Source organism: Pipistrellus hanaki, assembly GCF_964339955.1.
Source record: "Pipistrellus hanaki genome assembly, chromosome: 13".
Lineage (NCBI taxonomy): Eukaryota > Metazoa > Chordata > Mammalia > Chiroptera > Vespertilionidae > Pipistrellus > Pipistrellus hanaki.
The window spans coordinates 25803810-25823600 of NC_140515.1; positions in this window are offsets into that span (position 1 = coordinate 25803810).

Consider the following 19791-nt stretch of genomic DNA (forward strand, 5'->3'; position numbering starts at 1 on the left):
TATATCTTTTAGAGGAAAGTACGTTCGCAGGAGAGGAGACGTGGACAGCATTACAAATTTATTCCAATAGCTGAGTGGGGTCAGAGAGAAGCAGTATATAGTACTCTCCATCCTTCATCCCCATCTGGGGCAAGCATGGGGAAGGTGGGCATTATGCAAAGGGCTTGCCTGGCCTGAGTGTCCAGTGCTCTCTTCCAAATGCAAACCCTAGAATGTGTGTGACCCTGAGCCAGCCCCTGTGATAAAACGGAGTCACTATCAAGAGACAGACTATAAATCTTCCTCCAGGTAAAAGAGAAGCATGGTAGAGTGCTGGTGATATTTATGGGCTTATTAAAATAAAGCCTTAAGAATCCGCATGGGCTCTAACTGGTTTGGCTCGATGGAAAGAATGTCGGCCTTGTGGACTGAAGGGTCCCAGGTTCGATTCCGGTCAAGGGCATGTACCTTGGTTTCAGGCACATCCCCAATGGGGAGTGTGCAGGAGGCAGCTGATCAATGTTTCTTTCTCATTGATGTTTCTGACTTTCTATCCCTCTCCCTCTCTATAAAAAAAATCAATGAAATATATATTTTAAAAAGAATCCACATGAAATAAGGCCAGTAAATGTCTACATGTGTTTTGCTTGTAATAATACATTTTCTTTCTAAATGTGACACAGGAAGAACTGCAGAGTTTTGGTCCAATGCTAGATAATGAAGTTCCTTCTGTGATCCGAATAATCCGGCCAGAGCACAAAGAGCATAGGAAACACATTAAATATGAAGCTATTAAATACATATCTCCCACTGAGAAATCCAGCTCCTCTCTATGAGGATGCTTAAGCTCCCACTAGAAGCTTGTGAAAGGGCATCTAGGATTACACAGCCCCTACTCTAGAGAAGATCAAGGTGCAAAAGTGACCTGAGAGCCCCATGAGATCTATACCTGAGGGTATCTTCACAAGGATCTAAGATTGCCACTAGGGGAGAAGCAGGGTGACCTGGGAAAGTGGCGTCCATTGTCAAAGCAGAGATGGGATTGGAGAAGAGACTAGGCTAAGCCCGGCTTTGCAGGCTTGAGGACATACAGGAGCAGGCCCCTGCTTGGCTCTCTCCTCATGGCCAAGACAGTTGGTTGCCCGCCATAGACTCATACTCACTTTCCATAATGGAGAGCTATTTCTGGGGAGCAGGTGCTCAGCTACAGACCTCATTTTAGCATCTCTGCATCCAGGAAGGACCAAGAGAATGGCACATAAAATGTGAGTGAAAGTGACATAGGCTATTCCAAGTCTGGCCCATAAAAATATCCCACCTATCCTCCCTGTTCTTTTCCCATTTATTATAACCATAGATAATGTAATGAGCAAAAAATAAAATGTTTTTGTGTTAACTCATCCTGAGGTTTTGTGATTATTTCTTCTGGCAGTTAATCAATCTTGACTAATACTCCAAAAGAATAATAATTCAATGAGGAAGAAATGGTCAGTGTTAAATGATTTTGAGGTCAAGTAACATAAGAGCAGACTATTGGATCTGGAAATATGGAAATTGTCAGTTACTCAAAGACAGTTTGAACAGAACAGCAGGAAGAGAAACCAAATTAGAGGGAATGGAGGAAAGAATAGCAAGTGAGAAATGGGAAGCAACACTTGTGGGCAATTCTTTTAATAAGTTTTGCTAAGAAAACAACATGGCTAAAGCAGGAAAGAGGCATATGATTAAGAGTGGAGAGATAGATAGAGGTAGATATAGAAATAAAGATAGAAAGAGAGAGAGAGAGAAAGAGATAATAGAGATTCAGATTGAGACACACAGAGAGAAAGGTATGGAGATTGAGAAAGAGAAAGAGAAATGAAAAAAGAGATAGATACTAGATGGACAGATAGATGATAGATAGATGGATGGATAGATAGCTAGATAGACAGATAGATAGATAGATAGATGACAGATAGATAGATAGATAGATAGATAGATATGGGAGATCCTAGATATGCTAGTATGCTGATAGAAATCCATTGCTGACTCTACTCCAGAACACTAAAAAAAATGAAATGACAGTCTTCAAGATGAAAAGGAAACCAGCACCCTTCAAGGATGATAAGTTGCCAAATACAATACTTCACTCACCAAATGTGCAGCACCTCAGGGCCTTACTAACCTGCCTCTATGAAGAGAGACAAAGAACATAAGAAACAGAAGCCCCTCTCTCCCACCAAGACCATGGAGCATTAGTTTAACTGTTACAATGACATTTTCTAGATGTCCAGACACTTCTGAACAAAAACTTGAAACAGAAAGATCACCAGGTTCAGAACTAGAAAGACCATCTTTTGTCCTATGCTATTCCGCACAATTTATGGTCCTGGACAAATAAATCACTGGACATGTTTGACTTCACTCCTTAAAATGGCAAAATCGTGTCACCTTTTAGTGATACCATTAGTTCTTACTGGACTCTGATAAGGTCATAAAAAGAACAATTAAAAGCAGGTAGGAGAAAATAACTTGAAACCATTAGAATGCCCGAAGATTTATTCCTTCTCCATTCAGGAAGTACAATAAATACTGTGGATTGACTCTATTCTGAGCAATATGTACTGGGAAGACGACAGTACCAAGAGACATGGGCCTCATGGAATTTACGGTCCAGAACTGTGGTCAGCAAACTGCAGCTCGAGAGCCACATGCGGCTCTTTGGCCCCTTGAGTGTGGCTCTTCCACAAAATACCAGGGCCTGGGCAAGTCTATTTTGAAGAAGTGGTATTAGAAGGAGTTTAAGTTTAAAAAAATCTGGCTCTCAAAAGTAATTTCAATCATTATTCTGTTGATATTTGGCTCTGTTGACTAATGAGTTTGCCGACCACTGAGTCTAGAAGAAGAGATAAAACATGAAAAAATAGATTTAAAAATAACACATTGACCATGAGCAGTCAGTTGTATGCAGTAAGCAGCCATGATGCTAAGATAGAGAACAGGGAGCTATCGAGGTACATTGGCCATTGTACCTAGATAGGTACATGGAAAGGATGGTATTAAAGCTGAGAGGGAAAGGCGGAGAAGGACCCCAGGCCTGTGAAGAACAAGGGTGGTAATAATTCCCCAAAGTCATCAGATATCTGATCAGCTTGTTTCCCTGATTGTCTCCCAGTTTTCTTTTTCAGAGATCTCTGGGTCAGTCCAGCTTCTGAATTGGTCAATTCACTGGGATCGTGTGTCTCTTATTTCCTGGAATCCACATGCTTCCCTGCGCTCCTCTCCCAGGCAATAACTGGCTTGTCTTGAAGTTTCCCACGGCCTAGATTGTGCTGTTTGCGCCCCTGTGGTGACTTTAATTTGCTCCCCTGCCCCCTGTATCCCCTGTAAACTGGTAGCTAGATCTAGCTTGACTGATTGGGGATCAATAGTTTGATATTTCTCACAGGGGGCTTTGTGTACTTCCACCTGGAGGCATATGCTATTCAGTTGCTGCATGTTGTATGGCATTAACAGTCTCTGTGATCACTGCTCATGTCTGTGGTTTCATTAAGGTTTGCAAAGCAGGGACGCTCTGATCCGGTGGCTCTCCATGTGTAGTCTCAGGACCAGCAGTGGCAGCATCACTTGGGAACTGGTTAGAAATGCAGACTCTCCAGTCCCATCCAGGCCTCAATCAGAAACTCCAGATGGAACCCAGCATCTTGGTTTAAAGAAGCGCTCCAGGCAATTCTGGTGCATGCTGGTGTTTGAACTGTTGTTCTAATTCTACCTTTTTTTTTTTTTATTATTATTCATTGATTAGTTGGCTGCTTCTATGAAAAGAAACTTCTCCTTACCAACTCTTTGTTTACCCTGATGGTGCTCATACAGCCAGAGCAAAGGAAATGCTTGGCTCTCTCCTTTTATTTACCAGCTTTCAGAGAAATTAGTTGATTCCTCTTCCTTTCTCCCTTCTTCCCTCCCTTTCTTCCCTTTTCCTCCCCACTCTCTTCTTCCCTTCTTCCCTTCCTTCCTTCCTTCCTTCCTTCCTTCCATCTTCTCTCTCTCTCTCTCTCTCTCTCTCTCTCTCCCTCCCTCCCTCCCTCCCTCCCTCCCTCCCTCCCTCCCTCCCTCCCTCCCTCCCTCCCTCTCTCTCTCTCTCTCTCTCTCTCTCTCTCTCTCCTCTTTCAATGGTACCCGCAGAAAGGCAATTTAGGAAGGAAGCTACTGACTGGGCTTTGCATCTGTGTGGTTGTGTTGGCTCCAGCCAAAGCAAGTATGCCGGAGGGATGGAGACTCTGAGCATAAGGTCTACGAAGGAAACACCCAAGAATGTTTGCAGCCTGGACAAACAAGTGCTCGTCCCCGTTTCCCAGCACTCTGCTCTGCCTTTTCCCTGCGGGCACGTGTTACACAATACGTGGCAGGCCTCATTAGACCAATTTCTCTGTCCCTATCCTAGAACCAGGAGGGCCCTGGGACTGATCAATACACCCTTCCTGCGATGATAAACAAAGATGGATGAGCCTGTGAGGCCTGGCCGGGATTTGTAATTACTGCCTCTGTAGGCATTCAATTACTGCTAATGAAAGGGTGATGGGCTCCCTGGCTGACAGAGGAGCACTTCTGCAGGCTCGCCGGAATGGCCAGCAGCAGACAGCTGTTTCTCTTTCTTCCTCTGACTGCAGTTCACCCAGCAGCCTCCCCAGGACACCTCCAGGTGCCATGACACCACCCCTAATGAAATTTTTAAGGAAGAAGTCCATTTTGCTCCCTATAATGCTCTCTGGCCCAGCCGCCCCAGGCCTGCGCAGGGCCTGCCAGGGTTGTGTAAAAGAGGGAGCTGAGCTCCGGTGAGTGACACTGCTGGTGGAAACTCTGCTGAAAGCTTTTCTCACTTAGAAGCCAGGCAGTGGGCAGGCAGCTGGCAGCTGCTTCTGTTTCAGCATCTGGGAATACAGGAAAGGGGGTGTACTCTATCCTTTCTTCATGAAAACAGAAGCCATTAGGGGATAATCAATTCCACTTCCTCTGCTAAGGAGCTGAGAGGAAATCTGTTGAATGCCTGAGCAGCACCAATTTCCCTTTCTAGTAATTGCATCTTTCATTACACCCCTTGCATTGGACACTGGTGGGTCCTGGCCAGACCGTTAGTGGCCATACAGTCATCCCTAGCTGCTGTGTGTATGTTGGCTGATGAGAGATTATAGCTGCCTCATTTTCTAAAAAAAAAAAAGTGTCCTCAGCCAAACAGAGCTGCCTTCCTGCACCACCAGGCCTTGCCAGTGACTGACCAGCGTGGGGGTATAAGCGGTAGAACTGTGTTCAGCCAGGAGAAAGAAGGAAGTCCTGCCATTTGCATCAACATGGATGGAACTTGAGGGCACTGTGCTAAGTGAGATGAGACAGAGAAAGACAAATGCCATATAATATCACTTATATGTGGAATTAAAAATAAAGTCAGCCGAAACTGGTTTGGCTCAATGAATAGAGCGTCAGCCTGCGGACTGAAAGGTCTGAGGTTTGATTCCAGTTAAGGGAATGTACATTTGTTGTGGGCACATCCCCAGTGGGGGGTGTGCAGGAGGCAGTTTATCAATGTTTCTCTCTCATTGATGTTTCTAACTCTCCCTCTCTCTTCTTTTATGTAAAAAATCAATAAAATATATTTTTTAAAATAAAATAAAGTCAAACTCATGAAAATAGAATATAAGTGGTTGTCAGGGGCTGCAGAATGGGGAACGTGGGGAGGAGGTGATAAAAGGGCATAATCTTTCAGCTATAAAATGATAAGGTCTGAGGTTCAATATAAAACATGATGACTGTGGTTGGTAGCACTGTATCATATTGTTAAAATGTGCTAAGAGAGTAGAACTTAAATGTTCTCACCTAAAAACAATATGTAAATGTGTTAATTAACTAGATGGGGAGAATACTTTTATAATGTATACATATTTTTTAAATCTCAGTAATCAAGATAAATAATATTTTAAGTCTTTTTTAAAATCAAAAATTTAAAAGTATCAAAATTTTAAATGAAAACTGTATCCATATTGCCTTTATTTTTCTTTTTGCCTCAGGCTTCCATTAGGCCCTCACAACACTGCACTCTGCCATCACTCTGGAAATTTCACAGGAATCCAGCCAACATAGAGGAATAGAGCCAAGAGATATGGAAAGACAGATTCCAGTTGACATGGAAACTGCCCTCTGGGATCAGTGAGGATTAAATAAATTAATGCACGGAAAGCCCTAAGGTACAGCCTAGCATGTAGTAAACCCAATGCAAATCTTGATTCTGGCTGCTGCTATCCTCTCTCCTGCCAGAACCATCCTCTGCCTTCCCTGAACAACCCTGGCATGACCGGCCCACCTCTTACATTCTCACGTTCTACGCGGTAACCAGGGAGTACATGTTGATCTCCTTGGTGTCAGTGTTACAGAAAACCAAAGAACAAAGCAATACCAGAGAGATGGAGTTACATTTATTACGTGCGGGTCCCGGGGAAAATGTCTCTCAAATTCTGGGCCCCAACATGCAGGAATTCTCCCTATTTATATGATTTTACCTTCTTTGTCTCCCAAATATGGAGTGTTTCCAGCCCCTTTTGCAAGTTCTTAAAGAGCCCGTATGTGTTGGGCCTTGAGACCTCAACCAGAGACTTAGCCTGGCATCAGCACTGATAACCTTGTCTGGGGAAAGTTTAATGGCCTCTCTGAAGTGGGAGTAGTCTTAGCAAGCAAGAATTTACAGAAGCCAAATAGCAGGGTTAAAATTTCAAACAGCAGTTTTCATACAAGATGGATGCTTCATCAGGAATAATTTATTAATTTTTCTTTGCACTTCTTTTTTAAGAAGCTAGGGCTCAGCCCAATGCCTCTCTTATACACCCAAGATACCATCTGTGTTTACAGAAAGAAGGAAAAGAGAATTGGAGAAATAGGCTGAGAAAAAAATTAGTAAATGAAAGGTGCTGTATCTTCTACATCAAATTATAGTAGTAGGTGCTGCAATTTCCCTTGCCATGCACATCCTGCCCTCTAAACTCAAGATCACATAGTTTTAATGGCATGGAATACATCTCCCTCACTCCTTCACTGACCCAAAGCCTGCAGGTCTTTCCTACTTAGCTCAAGTTCTGCCTTTTCAGTGATGCTACCCCCAGCTACCTAGCCACCCAGCCCTCCCTGCATTCCTCTCCTTGGTGATCAGATCTGAGGATACAAGCCATTGGTATCCTCCCTACCTTAATGCTTCTCTGCTTCATTAATCCTAAATAGCTGTGTGGCCTTGGGCAAGACACTTAATCCAACTGGTTTTGCACTTGGGACATGTTTTCTCTTCTAAAAAAATTTTAAAAAAGTAAATGGTTTAGACTTAAAGGCCTCTGAGGTCGTTCCTGGCCTAGACTTTGGCTCTCTCCTCTTCCGTTGCCAGCCTCTTACATCCCTGTGTCAGTGGGAAACAACTAACCTTCACTGAACTGTGTGGCACTTGTCAATTTTCACCTCGACCTTAGTGATACTCTTTTAAGGGGAGTCCTACTTAAAACTCAGCGCTGACTTGTACAGTGGAGTGATCTCCTGCCCTTAAATCGTCTCTTGGCTCCCCACAACTCAAAGCACTTTGCAGGCAACTGTCTCATTAATCCTTGTGCACTTTTCAGAATTTAAAAACAAAAAAAAAACATCAAGGAGAAAAGCTTTCCTCAAAGATCACCTGCCAGTCGGGGTGAACCCAAGAGAAGGAGAAAATAAAAGATCTCTGATGCGGTCTGTCTCACTGACCCAAGACACTGCCAACCTGGGGAAGTCTGACATGAGTGAAACCGGTTCCCGGGTCAATTTGTAAAAAGCTGTTTTGAGGCCAATGCAGAACATCCAATCTCTGGCGGGGCCCTGGCCAGATCCTTCTAGGGGCCATACAGCCATCCCTAGCTGCGGCGTGTGTGTTGGCTGATGAGAGATCACAGCTGCCTCATTCTCTGTGTCTTCAGTTTTTTCAGAGGAAAAACTTCAGATTCAATTTATGTTTGACATGCCATATGTAAGCATGATGTAATGAGATAGGAATTCAATTCTGTAACCAGAGTGTCTGGGATCAAAATCCTATATTTAACTGCTTACCAGCTACAGACTTTGAAACTTCCTTTCACCTCTGTTCAATAAATAAATAAATAAATACTTGAATTTACTTATTGATTTGTAGGGTTTAAATGAGAAAATGGATGAAAGTAGAGTCTTTGTCTTAATTCTGATATTTATTGGCCAAATAACAAGATCCATACCCAATTCTAGTTATTTTTTAACTTTAAAGATCATTATGTATGAGGTGAATAATATTTAAAGGTTAGATTTTGAATTGAGAAGTCTTACAGCTTTTTGAACAAAAGAAATCAATCAACAAATTACTAATTTGTGAGGAACAATGCATGATGGAGTCATATTTTTCTTTTGTTGTTTTTGTCCTAAAGAGAAAGTTAACAATCTTTCTGCTCATTTAGAGATTTCATGCCTGGGAGTAATTAATTTCAGTCTACTGCCGAATTCAATAGAACATATTTTTAAAAAGTATTATTCTTGCTTTTATAACTGCAGCTCTATATTTTATTGTTCAATGTTTCCTTCCACCAGTTAGAATGAAACATATGACGTGTGATTTAAAAAATAAAAAGCAAAATTAGCATTTGTGCAAACCTACTGAGGATTAATGCAAACTCAGTGTCCAACCTCAAAATAACACTTAGAGACTGAGCTATGACCAGCTGTTATGACCAGATGCCATTGGGGATCGAGCCCACAACCCAGGCACATCAGAGGTTGATACTCAACCACTGAGCCACACCAGCCAGGCCAGTTTCCCTTTAAGCCAAGCATATCAGTGTCATGGTCTCTGCTTGGAAATCTAAGGCAAGATTTATGACAAAGAAGATCATCTCAGGAAACCACATTAGTTTTTGAAGGCTCAAGCCTGAAAGCCTAGATGAGATACTAAAGACCTTTGACATTACCCTACTCTAATTTTCCATCTCAAGGAGTACAAAGTAAAAGACGCGAATGCACTGAATTTACGAGGGTGAGACAGCCTCAAGGTCAGCGGAGAAGCTTTCTGTGAATGGCAGCAGAGCACAGAAACCTCACCTCTATTGCTCCCGCAGAGCGATCGCTAACATCCTGATCTCTCTTAGACTCACGCTGAGGATTATTTAATTTCTCATTACCTTGACCCTCTTTGATATTGAATTGTCTTGAGGGCTAGTTTTCTGACCGGCCACTGGGCTTGAATACTACCTTTTCATTCATCACTGGCCAATTTTTATTAGACATCAGACACAGCTATAAAAGCTACTTTAAAATCCTTTTCTGCTATTTCCAATATCTTGAAGTCAGTCTCCATTGATTGTATGTTCTTTTTCTTTCCTTTTTATTGTGGTAAAATACACATAATAAAAAATGTACCAGTGTGACCCATTCCTGAGTGTGCAATTCAGCTGTAGTAGTACATAACCACTATCTAGTTCCAGAATTTCTCATCACCCCAAATGGCAATCCGGCGGAACCAATTGATCAGTCATTTCTGCTTCTTCACAGCCTGTGATCACCACTAGTCCTCTTCCTGTTTCTTTGGATTTACCTATTCTGGATGCTTCATATAGACATTAGGAAACAGGCCAGTGAAGTGTGATGGTTGATGAGGTGACCAGAAGAGAAAGTGGGAGCTGGAGAGGGAGGAAAATAGTGAACATTGGACACAACCATGGAGAACCCCAGGGAAGGGAGCGGATGGCAGGGACTCTGAGCATGACTAGCCAGAGAGGCAGGAGGAGATGCTATGAAGAACTCAGTGATGAAGTGAGAGAGCAGATTCAGCAGCACAGAAGCCAAAAGGCCAGATGGGCCTGGGTAGAGGTAAAAACCTAAGACCCTGAATGTCCAGGACTCCCCAAAACTGTGGTACAAAGGGAAAGAAAGAAGGATAGGTCTATAACCAGAGGGGGCTGAAGGATAAAGGAAGATATTGATTTTTTTAATTTTTTTTTGATGAGAAAAGGCTGTCTTTAAAAGTGGAAGGGAAAGATCTCATTGAATGAGAGAATTTGAAGATATAGGAGAGAGGGGGAAACCCTTTAACTTTCCTTAAAAATAACTAAAATAATACATCCTCATTTCGGTAATTCAGAAGTAAATAAAATGGAAAATGAAAGCCCTTCCTAGCTTCCAGGACCTGCCACACTCAGTCTCAGAGGTTATCTCTGTCCACTCTAATTTTCCATCTCAAGTAGAATAAAGTAAAAGATGTGAATGCACTGAATTTACAAGGGCAGACAGCCTCAAGGTAAGCTTATCTTTTACTGTACCAGGTAGCTCTCCTATTTACTATGTTTCTTGTTCATTTTCCTGGATGAAAATGTAAGCTCCAGAAAGACAGATTTTTTTTTTTTCTGTTCACAACTTGGCACATAGTATACACTCAATAAATATTTATTGAATAAATGAATGCTGCATATGCTTCTGGCTTTTTTTGTACATAAAAATTGGTCTGACAATATACATTACTCCATAACTTTCTTTTTCAACATAATAACACTATATTCATTTTAACAGTTTACATAAAATGTCTATAGCAAGATTTATTTAGACAATCTTTTACTGATGAGCCTTGTAGGTATTTCTAATTTTTATGATGACACATAAGCCTATGTATTTTTTTATTTCCTTGTGAGGGAACCACTATAGGAGGAAACACTCCTAAAATTGGAATTCCTGAGTCAAAGACTACACGCATTACAATGTTGACACTGCATCTTAAAATTGGCCTTGAATATGCCTTGGATCTATTTGAGTCTGAGAGTGGAGAGGGGCCATGGACGGAGTCAAATTCCAGAGGATAGGAAGGCGAAGGACTTCCAGGGGGGAGAGGATTTGGATAGGGCTCGGGGAGGGGCACTGAGAAAGATATGGGCAAGGCGGCTACCTGTGCAGTGAGCCATCATCGGAACAACAGGAACGAAACGGACGCTCTCTCCCAGCTGAATGAACATCACAGCTCCTCTCAGGAGCCCTTTCCCTTCCCAGCACCACACTGAAAGCTGGCAGCCCAGATTGGAGAGGCTGTTTAGCATTCCCTCCCCGGGCCATCTCTCTCCCACACTGCGCCAAAGCAGCCCGGGCTCCCTGTCTCCCTTTAAAAACATAATTAAGATTCTCAGCGGGGTGGGCTGTGCACATTACTTGCAGATAGATGCTTCCTGTCTTGTTAGCTCGCATGCTGGCTTTGGAATAATATGCCAAACAATGCTTTGAGTTCCCCTTCTCTTTAATTAAGGGAACCTTTAGACTCTGCAGCATTCTGGCTCATCCTTTCAGCAGTTCAACTAACCTGTATTGAGTATCTACTCCGTGCCAGACACTCTCCCCCTCCCCCATCCCATCCCACCCCCCTTATAAACCAAATACGGCCCTGCTTTAAAGAATTCACATTCCTTCAGGGATCCAGGCCTATGCATAAGCACAGTCCTGCATTAGGATGGGAAAGGCAGTATATGGAGTTCTTAACAGACGCAGAGGAGAGAACAGGCAGTGCTTCTTCCTTGGGTATAGAATGGGATTGTTTTGTATCAAGCTGACAGTTTAAAGTGGGAGAATGAGCAAAGCATTTGGGTCAGTTCCTAGTTCCAGCTCCCCACTTACTGAGGGCCTCCGGGCCCTGCTTTCCTCATTTCCAAAATGGGATCACAGTCATCCCCAGCCTCTAGGAGTGTTTGGGGGAGAGCACACATTTAAAGTAGCAAGAGCACATCCACCGCTTGTCAGCATCTACTAAGGTATCACTTAGGCCCTTTAAATACCTTTGCAGCTTCAAGGCTCTCTCAAGGTGGGTTTCATTCGCTTCATATTATAGCTGAGACCACTGTTAAATAAATTCCAATTGGCAGAGTCAGAACGTGCACACACAGTTGCTAAAACACATGCTCTGTGTAACCTGCCACACTGCCTTTGACTCCTAGGCCCTGGAGTGGCCGGACACCGTTGGCCAGAAGTAGATTCTGGCTCTGAGAGGTGACATCAAGAACTACAGATTCTGACTGCCCTTATCAGTCCCTTCCTTCCATGTTTAGAAACCACATGCAGTCAGCACTGCTATTTTCCAATCAACAAGATGGTCCAAGTGTGGCCTATCCTCTGCACCTTGTAAGAGAAGGACCATTGAGGCATGGTGTCCTCCTGAGAGGTCTACGCTTGCGGGGAAGCTACAACTAACCACCTGCACAGTGCAGAGTAGTCTACTTAGTTTGGTGCAGTGTGTACTGAGTCTGAGACCTTCGGATAAAGATGTCCATTGGGCAGCTGGGAATTTGTAACTGGAGCTTTGGCATTTCGGAATTGCCAGCATGCAGGTTATATTCGATACCCGATGTGGAAGTATTGGTACAATTACCAATCTCACTTTGAATCCCAAAGTCCATAGTAGCCCAGCGAGAAATACACAAAGGAAGAGAGAAATCCAGTCTCGAATAATTGTTTATGATCAATAATCAGGAAAAAAAACATTAGATGGTTTGCCTTCCTTTTCACCCCGTTTTCAAAACAAGTATCTCAGCAACAAATTTACCTTAAGGGTGTAGATGAAAGAAAACACACCTCCCCCTGGCTTTACAACTGTAAGTAAATAAACGTGAGCATAATGGACCCAAAAGGTAGTCCATGGGAACCCACAAAGGCATGCCAGATGCATTATTAACAACCATGCGGCACATAGTTAGCCCTACACAACCAGGAGCAGCACACTAATCAGGCCTCCCAGTGCTCATTCCTGCTCCAAAGGCAGTTGGTCAGACCCCAGAAGGCATTTCCATAATGACAGTTTTCTGTATACCTGCTCTCTACCAGAATTATGAGTTCCATAAAAAGTAATAGCAGTATGATTTTAGTGAAAACCCAATTTACATTCTGCATTTCCACTCAATAGTCTAGTTGGTGGAGGCCCTTTGGAAACAACTCTTATCCTGTGGTACTGAAGCTCATTAAATAAAACCATCCATTGTTCAAAATGGTTACACACTCGGTTTACAAGTTCCTTAAATATTATTTATCTTTCTCCTTAGCTTATAAAATATTGAGCAGAAAAACCACTGATGAACGGTGCCTGAATTTTACACACACCGGGGAGGAACCACCGTGGTTTACTGGAAAGAGCAATCTCACCCATGTTTGGAAATATAACGACATAATTGCCTCAGAATCTTGAAATAGCACATTGCCAGGAGTAGGCACTACATCTGCTACCCATGAATCTGGAAACGGAAATGTTTAGATAAAAGCTCAATGAGGTGCCACTACACTAGGCAGGGGTAAGAAACAAGTGGAGTGAAAAACTAGGTGGAAGCTAGAAGTAGCTGCAGGAACTTCACTCCTATTGACCACCATCATCCATTATTCAAAACCCCCCTGGACTTTATAACCTTTCCGATATCCTGCTAGATCACTCATTATCAATTTACCATCACTTGCACTCTCTTTGTACCCCCTCTAAATTTTAGAAGAGAACTGCATTGCCCATAATCTCCTCCCCCATGGGGTTCCCGATAGACAGAGATGAGAGAGTTGGGGAGGTTATTACGCTAGTCAATTTGTCTGAGAAAAGCATTTGCATGCAGACGCATGGGTAAACATTAGATTTGAAGCAAATCTTGGTGAGCTTCTTGGGGACCTCCTAAACTTAGAATATGAACTGTGGTTCCCTAACATCAGCATGCTCTAGAATCTTCCGAAAGGCTTGTTAAAAGTAAAATTCCTGGGCCATACCCCAGGGTTTTTAGGAGGACTGGGGTGGGTCTCAGGATGCTAATATCTAACAAGTTGCCAGCTGATACTGGTGCTTCAGGTCAGGAGATGACATATGTAGAAGCGCTTTTATAGACTGGGATACCTGGAGGAGCTTCCTAAAGGTGCAAGGAGCTTGCGGATGAACTCTTGAGGACCACCTGGGTCAGAACAGCAAGTGGAGGGCATTGGGTCTCCATTCTGACCTTTGTCCCCATTCCTCCTCTTCCAGGGGTCAGGTGGCCTCTCACTCCCTGTGTGTAAAGACCTTCACAGCCCTAAGATAAAGACTGCTCATCCAAAGCCCCCGCCCATTTATGGTTCTTTTCCTAACTGATCTTTCCCTAACCCAGCCATCCTCCAATTAGGGGTGTCGAACTCAATCAGAGAAGGGGCCAAAATCTAAAATCCAGCCTAAATCGCGGGCCGAATGGTTTACTGAACAGTCATAAACTGACATTGTCATAAACTGACAGCGGATTGCAGTGATGACAGCGCGGTGCGGGCCACATTGCAAGGCCTGGCCGGCCGGATTTGGCCCGTGGGCCTTGTGTTTGACACATGTGCAGTCCAAATGAAAGATTATTTGAATTCTCCTCTTTAAAAATGTTGATGCCGCCAAAACCGGTTTGGCTCAGTGGATAGAGGATCGGCCTGTGGACTGAAAGGTCCCAGGTTGGATTCTGGTCAAGGGTATGTACCTTGGTTGCGGGCACATCCCCAGTAGGGGGTGTGCAAGAGGCAGCTAATCGATGTTTCTCTCTCATTGATGTTTCTAGCTTTCTATCCCTCTCTTCCTCTCTGTAAAAACTCCATTAAGATATTTTTTAAAATGTTGATGCCTCCAAACTAGACACATCCCTAATGTCTATCAATGATGAAGAGACAAACTGTAGTACAACAAAAAGCTATTGGTGCATCCAACAACATGGCTGACTCTCAAGGGAAACTTGCTGAGTGCAAGAATTTCTATGACATTCTGAAAAAAGAGGAACTATAAGGACAGAAACTAGGGTGATAGATGGAGAATGACTATATTGGGGTAAATGGAATTTGGAAAGAGATATTCCATATCTCCAGTGTAGTGGTGGTGATACATCTGTAAGTATTTGTCAATATACTTAGAATAGAATACCTCAAAGAGAAAATTTTATCTTATATAAATTATACCTCAATAGACATGACATTTAAAATAATAGATACTCTCTAATACCAAGAGCATTACTTGTACATTTCTTAGAGGATAAAAAAGATTGAAAGGGAGACATGAAGGAAGTATTTGTGTTTACAAGTGGTACAGAAAACAAAGCAGCTCAAGTCCACACTAGCATTTAGTGTCCTCCGTATATTCAGAAGGGCTATCTTCCAGGATTGCCAACAGCAGCCAAGAAAATCTATAGAAAGCAGAACAGTGTTGGAAAGAGACAAAGAATAATCTAATCTTGCCATCTCATTTTATAGCTCCTGAGAAAAATTAACTTGATTAAAGTCACAGGCCACAGCGCTTTTTTCTAGCTACCCCAAAGGATCTGGCAGTAAATGAAAGCTTGGTATAGAAGTGAACACTCAGTTCATAAAAGCACGGAATTCAACTCTTACTTATCTGAAAACATCAGTCGTTTGGCTCTCTGGAGACCTGCACATTTAATGTATTTGATTAAAAATATATTTCCTGCACTGTGATAAAAGCTTCTAATGTCCCCTTATATCTATCATCTTCTCCTTCTAGATGCATGAAAGAAATGCACTTTCACAACTCTCATGCTGCCTGTGGGAGGGGCTGTGTGACTAATGCCAGCGCAGGGGTTGTGAGAAGACATGGAAAGTGGCTGGAGCACTTCTTTGATGGTGTGGGATAATCTCACACTCTTTTCTTGCTGCAAGGATAAGGGAGGAGCCTGGATGATGGAAGATGGAGAGGTGTTTGGGCTGACCATCTGGACCCTCAGAGATTGGCATAAATGAGAAATGGGTTTTCATTGTCCAAGGCATTGAATCCTTGAGATTGTTACAGCAGCATCACTTAGGACATCCTGACTAATATGGCCATATTTAACCCCCAAGTTTAACATTAACTAAGAGAAGTTATTATCCTAGTCAGTTTTGTCTGGGAAAAGTACTACTCAATCCACAGGCCTTGTAAACCTTATAAAAAGAGCAAAACTCTTGCCTGATACAAAGGCCCATTTGTTAAATAAGAATCATCTAGCCTCACCTTCATTTCACTGCAACTCAAAATGCCTCTTTAAGTCCACAGGAAACTGCTTTGTAAAAAGACCATAAATATCAATTTCCTGACCTCAAACACCACCAATGATGCTCATTATTATAATAGTAGTTACAGCCTTGGATGTATTGAGTACATTTTCTCTGGAAAGTTTCTTTCCCTTTGCATTTTAAGAGTATTCAACACAGAATACATTGGAGGTTGTGGCCAATTAGTTTCTATGGAGGAGGACTCAAAGGCTGATGATCTTGTTAGAAGAGATGCTTCAGCTGCATACAATTTTACATATCATTGAGAGAACTGTCTGTGTCAGGGATGTCCAGAACTTTCTGCAACAGGGGCTATTGGTCACTTAAAATATGGTGTGTGTGACTAAGAAATTAAATTAAATGTTTAATTTCACTTAATTTAAAGGTAATAATCAAGTGAGATTAGTGGTTACCATGTAGGATACAGATCTGTAGCAATGAATGGGGCCCATGAAAATATGGGACTTCCCAAAGTCCCATCCTTGATATCGTCACTGGTGAGATAGGAAGCTTTCCAAAATAGCTGTAGTCTTTAATTAAGCCATCGTAAAAATATGAGTTTCCCAAACATTCTAAATTATTGCTGAGGTGGATTCTACCAAATTACTCTTTCACACTATTTTATAAGGTTGTTGGAACTGCGGAACAGGATCAATTCAATGATCCTGACCGAATGGTTGGTTGATATAACAATCAGGATGAGCTGGGTTTTGCCGTGGCTTTGCACCGGAGGTCACTCCTCACTCAGGATCTGCAGCCACTGTTGGTCAACAAGTGGACTCTGCACATTGCTGTTCTTCTAGACTTGTGCTACCACAATTGCTAAAACAGCGGGATGAGGACATGACAAATTACACATTGGATTTTCAGCCTCCGCTTATGTGATTTGTCATATTTCATTGGCCAAATTAAGTCTCATGGTCACATCTAACATAACCTAATACGGCAAAATATAATCCTACCCTGTGACTGCAAAAAGATCTGAAAGTATTTGATGAACAGCCAAATGTGACTATCACAGTTGCTTTTATCCTTTTCTGTCCATATCTGTTTTATCATATCTTACACGAAGAGTCATCTGCCTAAATATTTACTAATGCACAACAGTTTATTCCCTGAAAATACAAACCAATCAAAGGAAGAAGACTAGCCTGGCCTTCAGGCCCATAGACTGAAAGGTCCCAATTTCAGTTCTGGTCAAGGGCATGTATCCCGTTTGCAGGTTCAAAAGGCAACCAATCGATGTGTCTCTCTCACATCAATGTTTCTCTCTCTCTCTGTATCTCCCCCTCCCTTCTACTCTTTCTAAAAATCAATGGAAAAATATTCTCAGGTGAGGATTAGCCAAAAAATGAAAATTAAAAAAAAACATACAAAAAAAGACTAGATTTATTGAACAATTGCTACATTTTAAGTAGCATGCTAAGTGTATACATGTATGTTAGCTTGGATCCTCTTCCGTACAAAGTAGATACTCTTATCCCTATGTACAAAAGAGAAAACAGACTCGTAAAATTTTCCTTTTCCTAAAGCTACACGAACACAGCCTTATAATGCCATTTTGGTCAACAGCAAGCTGCATATGAAACTGCTGGTATGCCATCTAGCCGAGGGGGATAGTAGACTATACTGTCTAGATCTGTGTAAGTGCATTCTGTGATGTTTGCACAACAAAATCAACTATCAACGTGTTTCTAAGAATGTACACTGGTTGTTAAGTGTTGTGTGACTCTAGTAAGAAACAGAAAAGGGGTGGATTTGAACCCAGATCCAAAATCCTTCATCTCACTCACGGTGTCTACAGGCACATCCATGAAGAATTAACATTGCTATGAAATATTTATAAAAGTAAAAATATTTGTTATATCATTGCCATGCATATTCAATTCATCAACTCGGTTTTATATAGGGTGTCCTCCAAAAATGAATAATTATAAAGAGAATTTTTATGAAAATACATTTCATTTTCAAAATTGAGCTACCTGCTGTTAAAGTGGATATAAATTTTGGGGGGGTATATTGAGTAACTGTTTTGTGCCCAAAATTTCAGCTATTTTTCAAAGTTTTTTAATCTTTAAACAGCTTAAACCTCAAGGCTTCCAAGTAATGAAGCACTAGTCCATCTTCCCAGCCAATGGGATTTTGCACCGAGGATGAAGATGTGGTGTTTTTGCAGGTTGTACAAAAGCAACTGAGGAAAAGTCAACACTGGCAGACACAATCTTACATCTCATGCCTAGAAAATAGTCCTGCTTGCCCCCTCAGCCTTCCTCAGCCCGTTCATTCAAGTCCTCAGCATTCCTGTCAGGCACGACATCCAATGATTCATAGCAACATTCCTCCTGCTCTCTGGTGCAAAATTTTATTTAGAGAGTGACATCCATTTTGACATTTGAGATTTTTTTTACTGAAATTTGAAACACAAAGGCTGAGAATTGCTGCCAGCAACTGAAGTACGAGCGGTTCCCTCAGTTCTCAATTATAAGATCTCGTCTGGAAATACGAACAGCCAGTGTCCTCGTGGAAAAATTTTGCCTGCATTTTTATATTTCTGACAAACAGTTTGATGGCTGAAGCCAGTGTGGTTTCCACAAACTGTTTTCTATTCAGCAAAATCTCTGCCGCACTAGGCAATTGGGACTGGGGAATTAATTGAGGAATGATTAATTGAAGGTGTACCCCTGATGTTCTTATGGAAGAAGGATGGGTGTCTGGGTCGTGTCCTGCTCTAGGACACCCTGCTGAGGGGTGGGAGAGGGCAGAGACCCAGGCCACCCTTCTGTCATCTTGCGGTGAGTGCAAGGCTGCAAAGAGTGGGGAGGGGAGCATGTCCTCATTCCCACAAAGATGGCAATGGGCTGGCAGGGTCCACAAGGAAGCCCTTTTAGAAAACAACCTTGGAACTTCTTTCTGCTCTCTGTCCTCTTTTATTCCTCTCCCCTCCTGTTTCCTTTGACAAGTTCAAATCTACATGCCAGACTTGCTCTCAGCAGCTGAGGTGGGGGACTACAGCCCAAGTGCGTCCTGCAGAACCACCTATCCTCAAGGTAGCCATGGTTTCCTAGTCACCACGCCTCGCCCGGGTGGCAGACCCATGGCCCTGTCAACGAGGAGGGCAGGAGAGCTGGGTCCATGATGGAGGTTACCCCGGTAAGGAAGAGCCCTGCTTTTTGTTCCCACTGGATATAAAAGAAGCCCCTGACCACCACGATTGCCAATGAAAATCATAGTTTAAAACCAAAGTGAAATTCACATCAAAATACGGTATCACGCCATACCACTTGAGTGGCGTGTCAAAATCAGCCAAAGTTTCATCTCAAACTAACATAATTAGTTCAAGAGGTGCTTTATAAAGAGGGGATAATCAAGAAACTTGAAAGAACACTCAGAAACTCAAAAGAACACTCAGACCCTTTCCTTCAGGGACTGCCCGTTTTCACACTTTTATAGCAAAATGTAGGCCTTGGCCGGAAGCCCCTGACCGGCAATCTACCTGTGACCAATGCCTACGACTGAGGCTGAAGTAATGCAGAAAGGAGATGCGGGTGAAGGAAGAGGTTCACATCCAATTCTGAAAAACTCAATGCTCTTTCCAGCCAGGATGAGCACTCTCTGGGTTCTGGTCTCCCCAACACCAGATCTTGTTACTCTTCCACTCAATGGCATCTTTAGTTATACTTTGTGCTGGGCACCTTCTCATAGTTACCATAACTGGTGCGCACATTGATTGTTAGGCTCATTTTGCAGATGAGGAAACTGAGGTTTAGAGAA